General features: G+C 37.5%; 1 protein-coding gene across 3 annotated transcripts in view; it reads right to left on the bottom strand.

The window, feature by feature from the left end:
* Nucleotides 1-12,500, bottom strand: part of Serpini1 (serpin family I member 1) — an 86,529-nt gene that overhangs the window by 51,528 nt on the left and 22,501 nt on the right. For 2 of the 3 annotated variants that reach the window (XM_063281153.1, XM_008761076.4), the window contains exon 2: nt 1,149-1,387. The exons of the other annotated variant lie outside the window; for it this stretch is intronic. The gene's annotated coding sequence lies outside the window, so the exon portion shown is untranslated. The remainder of the gene's footprint in view (nt 1-1,148; nt 1,388-12,500) is intronic. 3 annotated transcript variants of the gene reach the window in all.

The raw sequence follows: 12,500 nt of genomic DNA, 5'->3' as shown, positions 1-12,500 counted from the left end.
CTGTACCCCAAACTAGACAGAAATGCAATTTCCCACACTCTTTTTGCTCCTATCAGCCCATTTCCCTCAGTAGAATCAATTAAAATCCTCTTATGCATGGCAACACAGTGTGTGAATAACTCTTTTTATAATACAGATGATAATAATGTAATAGATGTATACTATATTTTTACCTAGCAATATAAATTGGTGCCCTTGTTATATGATTTCACAAAGAATGTCTTCATTTTTAAAGTTGGCTTCCAGGATTTCACTTGTACAGATGTGTACCATTTATTTAATTAGTCTTCTCCCAATAGGAACTTAGATCATGCAATCCTTTCTGTCACAAATAATACTGCAATGAGTAATTGCATCAATTCACAGGTATGCAATTATCTCTGCAGGATACATTCCTACGAGTTAAATTACTAGGTCAAAAGACACAAGTACTCGTAATTTTCATAAATACTGCCAAATTACCTCCACCGAGGTGATGTCATTATAAACCATAGGAAACACTCAAATGCAATAAAGAAGATTTATATGGAAGAAAAGCAGAAAGAGTGCTGAGGAATGGGCAGAAAGAGGAGTAGATTACTCAATGCCCCATGTGGTGTTCTTGCCAAAATAATGACAATTAAACATATTAAGCATCATTAAGCTATAAAAATAAAGGAAAACCTCACAGGACAAGTGGTCCAATTCCCACAAATAACATGCCGAAATAACTAGCTGGGGGAGGAGAAAGATGAATTTGAAGATACCAGAGAGACATCAATGAAGCTGAATGCCCAGACTTTATTTGGAATATTTTAAAAACAAACTCTAAAAACCATTAGTGATTTTGAGAAAGTTGAAGATTAGGGAGCTTGGAAGCTGATATTGTACTTTGAGGTCACATATTTAACGCTGTGAAGATGTCCCTTCTCCCTATAATTTGATAGAGATAATATAATTACAATAAAATACCACGAAATTACAGACATTATTAAATTCATAAAAACAAATTAAAATGTAAGCATGAAAAGAATATTCTGAAGAAAAAAAAATAATGCTAAGAAAAAATGTGCCAGAATGTTATAATTAAAACAAGGAGGCTTAAAATACGACTTACTACATGACAGAAGTTGGTGTTTAAAATTAGTGGGTTAAGATAGATTACTTACCTAGTGCTAATTGATATTTAGATAACAGGTTCTCTGGCTGGGGTGTGGTTAAATTGGCAGAGTGTTTGCTTAGGACAAAAGATGTCCTAATTTTGTGGCCACCATACCACATAAGACTTGGCACGGTTGCATGTGTCTATAGTCCCAAAAGTTGTGAAGTAGATGACAGAAGATCAAGTGCTCAAGGTAATCGTCAGTTATAATGGTAGTTTGAGACTACTCCGGGGCTACATAACACCCTATTTTAAAAACCAACCAAACAAACAATCAATCAACCAAACAACCAACAAACAATCAACAAAACAAACCAAAAATTACCTTAAAAGAGGTAACAGAATGAGTATGTATGTAAAAATTTTCAAGTAATGTATGCTTTGTATCATAATCAAAATAAATTCTACATAGACCAGATTTTAATAGTAAATATATAAATATATACATACACACATACATTCTAGGGAGAAATCATGGGAGTCTTAAAATGCATGATAACTTAATGATATATTTGCATATATATTCTAATTTACACATGTATAAATATATATAATATATAAAACATATCTATTGTATACAAGCAGAAATGTATATTTGATGTTGAGATAGAGAAGTTCTAAAAATGACAAAGATTCCAAATACATCAAAGAAAGTCTAATGAATATGACTGAGCTATAATAAAAATATCTGTATAGCTCAAAGGCCCAAATAAAAATGAAAGACCAAAAAAAATATATCTGGTGCTGGAGAAATGGCTTAGTTGGTAAGGCTCTTGAAGAGGACCTGACCTCAAGATCCCAGAAGACATATTGAGACATTTAATGCCTCTAGCCTCCAAGGACACCTGCATTCATGTGTATAAAACCTCATAGACATGTGCATGCATACCCTGCTTAGGTTTTTGTCAACCTGACACAAGCTAGAATTACCTTAGAAGCAGTACCTCATATGAGGAAAAGCCACCCTGAGAAAGCCTGGAGGAGAATCTGTAGGGCATTTTCTGGATCAATAATTGACCTGAAATGGCTCAGTCCACTGAGGGCAATGCCATCTTTAAGCAGGAAATTTTGGGTGGTATAAGAAAGCAGACTGAGCAAGTCATGAGAACCAAGCCAGTAAAGAGTGTCTCTCCATGTTCTCTGCATTATTTCCTGCCTGCAGGCTCCTCACTTGAGCTCCTAACCTGACTTCACACAGTGATGGATTGTAACTTGAGAGTTAATAGATGAAACACACCCTTTCCTCCCCAACTTGTATTTGTTCGTGGTGCTTCATCCTAACAATAGAAACCTAAAAATAAATAAATAGATAAATAAATAAATAAATAAATAAATAAATAAATAAATAAGAAACCCAACTAAGACAACGTATACAGAATTAAAATTAAAAAATAGATTTTGAAAAGGTAAAATATAGAAAAAAGATAGAGGTGTGTATGCCTATAAGCCAATAAAACCAATACTAATACAAATAAAAATGAGTATAGTAAGGATGAATAGACACTTCACCAAGGAGTTATTATTAATTGTTCTTAGGTTCATAAGAATATGATTTGTTTGTAATTTATAAAGATAATATCTATAAGACTTAGCTACAATAAAAATGCTCTGAAGTATTCCTACTCATTTTAGTCATTTACACTTACTAGTTTGTAAGCCTTCAATATTGGAGAATAACCCTAAGACTGACTACCCTGGGGCCTGAGCTGTGAGCTCAGGCTTAGCTTGGTAGTGGTTAGCTGGAGGCACAGAGAGGCTTACTATGGGAGATTGGGGCAGCTGCTCTGTAGGTGAAGGTCTTCTCCATGCTCCCCATGGCTGCAGTAGATAAAAGAGACAGTCCTTGGTTCCAAACTGTTTTTTTTTCTTTGTGGGGGTTGGGGTATTTATCATAGAAAATGGATGTGTACCAAATTCTTGAGGGGATCCAAGATTAAATACCTTTTTCGGGGAGGCAGTCTAGGAAGGGACGCATATTGGCTAAAACTTCATGGCATCTAGGTATGAAGAACTAGCATGAAGAACTCTGTTCTCTGTCCACTTAATCACAGGTCACTTTTCCTTATATAGGAAATATGGCATGTGTTCAACGCCAGTAATCTGGCAGGGAGCCAGCTACTATCTCAGGTGTGTACCCCAAGTTTCCAGGGACTCAGGCTCTGCTCTACCTACCAAAACTTTTCCTGGCACAGTTTGCTGTCCCACAGGAAGTCTGAGTCTAAGTCATTTCCATAAGCCTATTCCTCATGACACTCCTAGCATTAGTATCGTACCCAGTACTGGGGGCTAATGATAGTGTCCTTGAGCCAATACTAGGAATCTTACCTTACTCTTGCCGGTAAGTCCTGAGAGGATGCACATAATTTATGTGAGATAAACTCTGAGAGGGATCTGAAATCAAGTACTGAATACTTGATAAGATGTCCTAGTTGTATAGAAAATGTAAGTATATCAAAAAAAGAATCTTTTGGGGTGTGGCTAGCTATGATATTTTTGTGATTTTAAAGATATTAAAGTAATATTTAATACATTATCTGCTGTTATTAAAAGGCAGACACTCCAATCTTCCATACACCTAAATTGGGGAATATCAAACTTTGTGATTGCTAAGAAACACTTGTGGGTTTATGACCTTAGGCAGAATTTGGTGATAGGCCATATTTCAAAATTCTTTGACATTGCTGTAATTACATTAAGAGATTTAAATTACACTCATATTTGCATCTGCATGGCTTAGCAATCACAACTGTTGGCACTATCTGTTGATCACTGTCCTCTGTGGATACAGATATAAGACTCTCCCAGGTCAGGGCTCTATTTGGTTGTGGCTTTGGCTAGGTTTTTTTTTTTCTGTTCTTTACTTCATAATCCCTTAAAATGGATGACATTCTAAAACTCTTCATGTATAGTTTTTTTTTCTTCCAATAAAGCTACAGGCAACAAAAATCCTCTGGGAGTGGGGTAGGGAGAGTTATTTTAAGATTTAAATCCTACTATGATTAGATAGTGAGTATGTGATCTCTATGGGTCATTAATATCACTAATGTGAGGCAAAAGTGTTGGATTAAATGGCTTCTGGGACAGCATAACTTACTCAGAATGACATGCTCTAAAATGTTTTTATAACCTATTATGAAAATGGGAGACAGTAAAGCTATTCCTCTAGATCAGCATTTCTCAGTGGTCTGGCAACTTCTGTGTCCAGATTTCATTAACAGCATCTTAGGAACCACATCCTCAATGTTCTGAATCAGAAATTCTGCACACTGGATTCATTTCTCTATATTTGTATTGGTTATTTTATTTATTTACATTTCAAATGTTATCCCGCTTCCTAGTTTCCCCTGTGCAACCCCCCTACTTCACTCCCCTTCTCACCGCTTTTCTGATGGTGTTCTTCCACCCACGCACTCCCAACTCACCACCCTAGCATTCCCCTACTCTGAGGCATTGAGCTTCTACTGGACCAAAGGCCTCCCCTCCCACTGAAGCCAGAGAAGGCCATCCTCTGCTACATATGCAGCCACGGGTTCTCCACGTGTACTCTTTGGTTGGTGGTTTAGTCCCTGGGAGCTCTGGGTGGTCAGGATAGTTGATGTTCTTTTCCTATGTGGTTGAAAAGCCCTTCAGCTCCTTCAGTTCTTCCTCTAATTCCTCCATTGGGATCCTCATGCTCATTCTGATGGTTGGCTGTAAGCATCTCAATTGGTCAGGCTCTGGCAGAGCCTCTCAGGGGACAGCTATACCAGGCTCCTGTCAGCAAGCACTTCTTGGCATCAGTAACAGAGTTTGGGTTTTCTGTCTACAGATGGGATGGGTCCCTAGTCGGAACAGTCTCTGGATGGCCTTTCCTTCAGTCTCTGCTCCACTCTTTGTCCCTGCATTTCCTTTAGACAGGAACAATTCTGGGTTATTCTCTACATTTTTAAGCGTTATTTCTAGGGATGGATAAACTATAAGGCAAGCTGGTAGGATAGCACGTAGACTATGCCTGGCTACATAACTTTCTGAGACTGGGGGAGGAGACACTTGACCACTACTTACAAGCAATGTACTTTAAGCCAACTCATCCTTACCTTCAAAATCTTACACCTTTTCCTTTTACATATGTTCCAGGACTGTTGATTACTATTGCTCTGTAGAAGTCAACCTCCATGAGGACAGGAACCAGACTGCCTCCCTCAGGGCTGTCTGAACCTGAGCCCAGTATTTGCTGGATGAATGATGTGGACAGAAAATGACTTATACATAAGCCAGTAGAGATCCAGAAACTTGGAATAGACTCTCTGGAACTACATGGCTACTGGAAATAGTCAGTCAGGTCTGGTTCTTAAGTATGAGCCACATATCCTCGACATCCCCTCATTTTTTATGGACAATCAACTTGTCTGGAAACAGGGTTCTATCCATGTTGCTTGCCTCTATAATGAAACTTATTTTAAAAGTACAGTAAAGTGTAATAAATACCCAAAGCAAAGAGGAGACAGTGAGTGCATAAAGAGGAGTGCTGGAATTTTACACACAAAGATGAGGAAGATTTCACCGAAATCTCTAAGTTTTAAGGGAGTGCTGCATGAAGGAAGATAATGAAGCAAGCTTCAGAATCCTGGGATTCGAGGCGCAGATTCACAGGCACAACGGCCAAGGAAACTTTGGGTCATTTGGTTCAAAAGCAGAGCAGCCAATACAGATCAAATAGGGAAAGTGGGCAGAGAAGGGGTGGACACCTAGGTGGAGTGTTCAGATACATGGGCAGGAAAGATTCATACACTAGGCAAAGGCAGTTCTTTTAAACAGAGGAAAGATGGCTCTATCTGAATGAAAGAAAGGTAAGACAACTGAGAGGAGAAATCTGTTGTACATACGTAAGACAGGAAATATACAACAATCTGATTTCTACTAGTGATGGCCCAGGAAGGAAGAGGGGTTGATATTTGCATTTCAGAAGTGCTAGCAAGAGCAGAAGATAGGAGATGAGATAAGGTACATAACAGACACATTGGCCCTAGACAGAAATACAGACATTGCACTGGTAAAACTGGGGCAAAGGTGAAGTTCATTTGTGTAGAGAGATTTGGGTGGGCCCATGTAGTGGCAGGGGACCATGGTTTCCCTATGGATCCCCCCCCCCGGGCCAAGGCTTGGAGGAGGTGCTGGAAAACAGTCCTTAAGAATATTTTCCCCTTCAACATTTTCTTCACACATAAGTATGAAACTAGGTATTTCTGCTTAACCATATGGGATATGTAAAGCACAGACTCTTGCCAAGGCAGTGTTACTCATCTTTGGTTAGAATAAGATTGGAAAACATATTGTCTAAGTAATGGTTTTCGCAAAATAAATTAATACAGATTGAAAATCTTCTTCTGTGTTCCCACTTGTATTGCAAATTTATTCCCTTAAAATCATTTCATGTTCTGACTGTCACTGAGAAACTTTGTAGACTGCTGAGTTATTCCCCAGAAGTGGGTTTCCAACCATATTTTAATTGGAAAGGTCATAACTAAGTTTCACCATATGGGACTGCCAGATGTAATCAATGCAATATAACTTTGAAGAAGACATTATTGAGTATGGCAGTGCATTTTATAAGCAATGAAAGCTATCATTTATGCAACAGAAATCACTCTAATGTCTTAGAAAATTAGTACATTGTTAGAGCATTCAAATATTAGAGGTTACTGCAGAATGAGTAATGATGACGGAGTGGTACCATACTAAATAAAAACACATAGAATTCAAGTAATAATGCTTCTGTCTGCACACCCTCCCTGTCCCACATCCATCAAATTTGTAAGGCTGATAAGGCTGAAACTTTTACATAAATACATTTGATAGTGCAAATATTAACTGATGTAATAGGAAAACCCAGTTTTATAAACAATGACTATCAAGGCATAAAATAGAAGATGAAGAATGGTTTAGACACCCGAAATTGCCACCACTGGATGCTTCACGCCTCAAAGCTTTTTAAATCCATTTCTAATGCAGCATTGAAGAAACTTAGAACAAAGTCAGTGATCCTAAATACATCAAGTCTATTCAAAACTTGGAAGCCATATTTGATGGGAAAATGTCACACAAGGATAAAGAATATGAAACTCAGTTTTCTGCCCCCTAGGTTATGTTGTAGAGGGTAAAATCAAAGGGCTCACATGATCTAACTTTGCCCCAGGAACAGTTGTTTTACAGTGTTGAATCCTGTTCCAATGCAGCTGTATATGCTATATATGGACATACCACAAGGCAATAATATCCCAAAGCAGACGCAAAAATACCCTCGTGGGAGGCATAATGATCTGTACTTATCTTCTTAGAACTCAACTAAACAGAAATATGCCAAATTGTAACAGAGAAAGGATCTTAAATATCAGAGCCTCAAGTGCCTATAATATTGAACTTATCCTCATTCAAGGCAGATCTCAATGTGAAAAACACAAAGCAAAACCTATTCAGACCATTTGTATTGTGTGATCATATGACCTTTGGGTCACGTCACGCTGGGAAGGAGGGTTATACCAATTAGAGGATCTCTAAAGATAAACAAGATTCCCAAATGTATTTCTCTCTCTCTCTCTCTCTCTCTCTCTCTCTCTCTCTCTCTCTCTCTCTCTCTTCTCTGAAAGGATGGAAGGGGACCCATCCTTTGAGACAAAACTCACAGAGTTGTGGAACCCTGATGTAGGCTAATATTTTAAAAACAAGACAGCATGCTTTGAATGTTTGGAAGCTTCCACTTTTCCTGCCCTGTTGCCAGACCAGAAAATGGGTAGCATTCCAAAGTCAGACTGCTACATTTTCCCTGACCTGATTCAGCTGGCCGCTTCCCTGGTCTTACTAGAGTCATTACAATCCTGGCTAGACCCAATTGATGGCACCACACAGGGGGAATGAGTTTACCCAGCTAGATCACTGAGATGTGTGGGCAGCAAGACTAATTGAAGACTTTCAATGAAGCAGAATTCTGCTAATCCTTAGACAATCTCAAGAGTAAAGTTATTTTGAAGAAAATAATGTTATGTTCCAACTGTAGTCTGTAAGTGTCCCTTTCTTGAGGGAAGGACACTAAATGTTTACAGAGTACATACAAAAAGAAGGCGACGAGGATTATATACTTCAAGGTCAGGACTGACACAGTTTGAGCCTTTGCTATCCCTGAAGGCAGAGTTACCATACTTGCCTCAAATAATGTTCATAGTCCTTCTACCTAGCCAACCTTCATTTTCTTTTTCCTAGAAAACTTACCTTTTGAAGGTGACATTCAATAATTCATATCCTTTGGAAACTTATGCTTGGTGCAGAGTTTTGACTAGTAGATTCTAAATAAATGTTTGTCATGACATTTTTGGAATATGAATAATCTGAGAGTATGAATGAGGAAACTGTTTCAAGAATGAGGAAACTTGAAATCTAATGCCACTGTGTTGCCTTGAAAATCTTCTATTCTTATGGGAAACTCCACCTATCTAGTATTTATGAGAATGAAACAGTTAAATCATAGATTTTGTGAAGTGAGAAAAATGAGATCTAAGAGCTGACCATCAGTGGTTGGCCTTCCACAAATCACTGAAATAGTTGCCATCTGCATCCAGTGTCAAGTCTGAGCCATAAATGTAGCCCATAATTTTCCCCACAACTTTTTTCATCTTTGCCATTGTTTCTTTTGGATGCTGGGGACTGAGCTCAGGGCATCACATGAATATTAATCAGTAAGTACTCTACAACTGGGCTGCACCCTCGCCCCTTGACTCTAACCCTTAACCTTCTTTTATAAAACGCCAGAAGACTATAAAAACTTGCCATTCCTTTCTGTCTATTTAAATTATTCATGGTTACAGATAACTTTAGCTTACAAGAAGTTGAAATACGTAGAGTTTCTATGTGGCCTTCTCTGTTTCTGCAAACATTAAAATCTTACAATTAATGCAAAATTATCAGAACCAGGAACCTTCACATTGGCATGATACAGCGAATTAATCTACCTACTTTGTTCCCATTTTACGACTTTATACTAATGTCTTTTTTCCCTGGCTCTGGATTCTGTCCAGGATCCAACATCAAATTTATCTCATGCTCCTTATACCTTCCAATCTTTGAAAAGGTTATCTTATGGAATGATAGTTTAAGATTATATAAATGTCCTTTCTTGTCTCAATTTTGGCCACTAATTCTGATATGCAGTTATAGTTCAGTTCCAAAAATTGCAACATGGTGTTTTTCGAACTATGATGGTTCTAGTGTTGCTGCTCTTCCTATGTTTACCAATTCCTATTCTATTGTAAGAAACAAGCTATCTTTATGCTTATAATTACATTAGTTTGCATCTCTTTATTTTCTTGCTTAAGTAATGAAACAAGTTATCCTAAACTTTGTTTTTACCTCAATGCCTTGCAAGAAATCAATTCATCCCAAGAAACACTTATTTAAAACACGTAGCAAGGCATAGGTCCTGGAAATCAAAGGCAGCAGGTTCAGAAGTGTAAGTCCACCTGAGCTACATGAGAGCCCGACGTTAAGGGTAAAAATTTAAATAATGCAACCCCATAAGAACAATGTCAACCAACCAGAGCTCCCAGGGACTAAACCACTACCAAAAGACTGTACATGGACTGTCCATGGCTCCAGCTGCATATGTAGCAGAGGAAGGCTTTGTTGGGCATCAGTGGAAGGAGAAGCCCTTGGTCCTGCAAAGATTGGACCCCCAGTGTTGGGGAATGTGGGGGGGGGATGGCTGGGAGGGGATCACCCTTATAGAAGAAGAGGAGGGGGATGGGATAGGGGGCTTATGTCTGGGAAACCGGAAAAATAAAAATATCTAATAAAAAATGACATGGAATGGGTGAAAAATAAAACATATGCTCCAAGAGCAACTGTGTATTTAGAGAACTCTGGGGACACAGAACACTAAATCTAGACACCTGCAAGTTCAAAATTGAAGACAAAAGGCCTTCAAGCACACTGTTCAGAAGAGTGAACATCACCAACATTTATCCTCTGATTAGAGACTGAGTTATTGAGATTCGGCAAGAGGACATTTAGGAATATTTATACTGTTTCATATTTAATGAATGGTCAGAGGGCATAAATAATATGTGATGACAACTTTAATGAGAGAGGTGGGGGAGGGACAGGGATGGGGATGGAGAGCAGAGGTGTGGGGCAAAGAGAATGAAAACCAATTGACCAATTGAGGTTATTTGAAACATGAGCAATCTTAAGCAAACCAAACCCCTAAACAGACAAAAAAAAAAAGCAAAAAAACAAAACAAAACAAAACAAAAAAAAAAAAAACATTTAGTGGGATGATGTGACCCTCAGAGCAAGAGAAGAGCTAGAAAAGTTCCCATTACCTCTTCTGCAGTGTTGGTCCATAGGCTCCTCTGTTATCTTAGTGCATAGTCTCACGTTTCCGAGGTTTACTATACCCCAAATACCATTGGAAAACTATCAGCAGAAGCAGCAATTCCATGTCATGAGTGACGCACAATTTAGTGAGACTGAGCTTGTTTCTAAAAGTCAGTCTTACGAAAGAACTCTTGAGTAAAATGTGAGGCTCGTCCTCAATGTTTAACATTCTCTTTCACTACTGAAGGGATTTTATGTGGCGGTTAACTAACTTGAGGATGGCAAGGATGCTGTTAAAGGTGCTTCCTTTCTCTCGTGAATAAATCCTCTGTAGCTACTTAAATATTGTCTCACAAAAGATTCCTCAAGGATGGAAAGCCTTATTTACATACACTCACCATCTCTTGCTTCCACTGCTGCAGCTGTGACACAGTGAAAGGTCGCTGAGATTGAAAACACAGTCTTTAAAAAAAAACATAAAAAAACAAAACCACAAAAAAACAAATAAAAAAACCGAAAAACAAAAAACAGGAGTCGGTTGCATACTGTATTTTTATTTGATTTTTTTTTTGGTTGCATACTTGTTGGTACAAATCAAATACCTAATCTAAATAATTGTAGTGGTACACTGGAAATTTCTTTCACAGTCACAATGGTCATGTTGATTCAAGGCACATAGACTTATTCATCCCTTCTAAAACAAAATATTTTGCCTCATAACCTATAGCCAGACGCTCTAGTATTTCTGTTTAATTAAGAAAACACTTTCATAAAATCAGAAGCATGTATTTGTTTATTAATTAATAATACAGGGTTCTTGGTTTATTAAATATAACATACTTAGTAGTCCTAGATTCTCAAAGACTATAAACAAGTAAAAGAAATATGAAAAATTTTTTAAAAGAATATGAACAGATAGTATTAAGACTAATTATATCAGATTCACATTTTAACTTGACTTTAATTCTATGTGGGAACCATTAAGTAATTGGTCTGTACTCTACAAAGTTGTAATACAAACTATAGGCTACTCATAATCACCTTTTTTCTATGTTTTGCCTGAAACAAAACATCTTACAAAGTATAGCTACTTCCAAATGGCCTCTACTGGTGAAGTCTAAGATCATTTTAAGATTAAAAAAACAAAAACAAAAAATCAAGAACTGACATATACATACATACATATATATATATATATATACATATATATGTATATATATGTATGTGTATATATATATATATATATATATATATATATATATATATATATGTAAGTTGAGGCAGGGTCTCAAATGTGGGGCCTAGATTAACCTGGCACAATCCAGGTTGGTTTTGAATTCACAGCAATCCTCCTGCCTTAGTTTCCTGAGTACTAAAATTATAGGCATGAGTTTGTAAGTAGATTTTTTTTTAAAAAATTACTGATGCTTAGAGGTACTCAGAATGGTCCAGGGTTTAACACAACTGGCCTAAGCTTTCCTATACATACCCTCTAACAAAACTAGGCTGTCTCAAGCCTCGGGTAATAGGACTGTTTACCTTTATGTCAAGAAAGTAAGGACAGCACCAAAATCCACATGTGATGTATGCCAGGCAGACATTGAGGGGTTTATGCTGTAAGATGTAAATTGTTATGAGATTATCTAAAACAAAACATATGGCTCCATGTGTGCTAAATGAGTCGGCTACAGGAGACAGGATCACACGTGCTTACGTGCTTTCCTTATTGAGCAAGTGTGTGTGTGTGTGTGTGTGTGTGTGTGTGTGTGTGTGTGTGTGTGTATCACTGTGAAAATGTTGAAGGCATACAGAGTTTCAGAACAAAATAAATGTGATTTTTTTTAAAAAGTAATAAAAATCAGAGCTTTCTCTATGATAAAAAAAAAATCAATGTTCCCAATATCTTTGGTTGCCTGTCTATTTCAGGTAGATGAGGAAGGTCTGCTACTGATAAAAATACATTTGAAATTACTCTGAGAGGAGATTCAATTACAGTGATCACAGTTCTGGAAGT

Source organism: Rattus norvegicus, chromosome 2, assembly GCF_036323735.1.
Source record: "Rattus norvegicus strain BN/NHsdMcwi chromosome 2, GRCr8, whole genome shotgun sequence".
In the NCBI taxonomy this organism is placed as follows: domain Eukaryota; kingdom Metazoa; phylum Chordata; class Mammalia; order Rodentia; family Muridae; genus Rattus; species Rattus norvegicus.
The sequence above is the reverse complement of the archived record's forward strand: the minus strand, read 5'-3'. Positions and strand labels throughout refer to the sequence as shown.